Raw genomic sequence first — 2061 nt, forward strand, 5'->3', positions numbered from 1 at the left:
GTCTTGATTTTTACTTCAAACCATACAGAAAAGATCAGCTCTTGGGTATTAAAGCTCTAAAAGTGACAGGCAAAACAATAAACCTTTTACAAGTCAATGTAGTAGAATATCTTCGTAATCACAGAGTATGAAGATATTAAACAGAACACAGAAGGTGCTATTGAAGGAACATATTCATAAATTGGACTATATTAAAATTAACACTTTAGTTCACCAAAGGATACCATTAAAGAATGAAAATGCGAACCGCAGAGTGGAAAAAGATATTTGCAACACATTATTCAGAATAAATGAAGAATTCTTACAGGCAATAAAACAACTCTGTAGAAAACATGAGCAAAAGACTTAAGCATTTAATAGATGTGGGAATCCAAATAAAAATGTACTCACCTTTATTAATACAGAGGCCACATAAATCAAAGGCACAATGCGATGTCACTGCATATTCTCGAGACTGGCTGAATTTAAAAAGTCTAACAATGTCAAATATTGGTAAGAGCGCGGAGCATTGAATGAGATTTCACTTGCATTGTTGATGGGAATATAAGTTTGCATTTCCACGCTGGAAAATAGTTTGGCACTATTCAGTAAAACTTTAGATATGCATCCTCTTGATCTAGCAATCTTACTTTTAGACGTAGATATCCTAGAAAATGTTTGCATAAGCGCATCAGGAGACCTGGAGACCAGCCAGAGCAACATTGTTCCTAATTGCAAAACCAGAAAAAATGACCACCAGAGTAAAATTGATAAGTTGTGGAATTTTTATACAGTGGTATTCCATATAGCAACAAAAATCAAATCAACAACACGAGAAACAACAGGTGTTGGTGAGGATGTGGAGAAAGGGGAACCCTCTTGCATTGTGGGTGGGAATGCAAACTGGTATAGCCACTCGGGAAAACAGTATGGAGGCTCCTCAAAAAGTTAAAAATAGAACTACCCTATGATCCAACAATTGCACTACTAGGTATTTACCCAAAGAATACAGAAGTACTATTTCAAAGGGGCACATTCACCCTGATATTTATAGCAGTATTATCAACAATAGCCAAATTACAGCAACAGCCTGTGTCCATCGATTGATGAATGGATAAAGAAGATGTGGAAGATAAACAAATATATATATATCCATAATATTCCATTACATAAATGTATGTATAATGTATGTAAATGTATACATAATGGAATATTACTCAGCCATAGAAAAGAATGAAATCTTGCTATTTGCAATGACAGGGATGAAGCTAGAGAGTATTATGCTAAGTGAAATAATTCAGAGAAAGACAAACACCATATGATTTCACTCATATGTGGAATTTAAGAAACAAAATAAAGGAGCAAAGGGGGAAAAAAGGGTAGGATAACAGATCTTAGAATTTGGAAGATAGAAGAATGCCCAGTTATTTATTTTTAAATGCTCTGAATTCACCTCATTTGTGCTTAGCCTACGTCTTTCCACTTGTCAGAAAATATATCACCATTAGTGCAGTCCTCCAGCGTCTGTGAGAGGACTCGGGGACTTGGCATGCGGGTCCAGTGTAGCACGCTCTGCAAAGCGAAGTTCCTAAGTTACTGAGCGGCCATTTGTCCTGGGTGACTGCACGCTAGCTCCACCTACTGGCACCAGAGTCCCTCGCAGCTTCTCCAGGCGGGCTGTCTCTCCCCGCACAGAGACTCGGCTTCCCAGTCTGTGATTTGCAGAACTTAATTTTTCCCTTCTTAGAAAAGTAAAATGGTGTGGATTTTTCACGTAGACTCTTCTGTTACTCATGTTATCCATTAGGTTACAAAAGTACCACCAGGAACAGTTCAGTATCTCGGGAAACCACACCTATATTTGCCTGGCTCAAGACACACAAAGGTAAAATGATTAAATATCCTTGTCTATCTTGGCATGATGAGAAAGTAAGACAACTTGCAAAGAAATTATCAATAATAAAAGTACCAACTTGCATTTGGACTATTAAAAGACTATATATATATATATATATATAGTCTTTATATCCCAGCCTGTAAGACTTTGCAATATATATGTAACTCTTTATGATATATATGTAT

The sequence above is a fragment of the Phoca vitulina genome, unplaced genomic scaffold (assembly GCF_004348235.1).
Source record: "Phoca vitulina isolate PV1807 unplaced genomic scaffold, GSC_HSeal_1.0 scaffold37, whole genome shotgun sequence".
In the NCBI taxonomy this organism is placed as follows: Eukaryota; Metazoa; Chordata; class Mammalia; order Carnivora; family Phocidae; genus Phoca; species Phoca vitulina.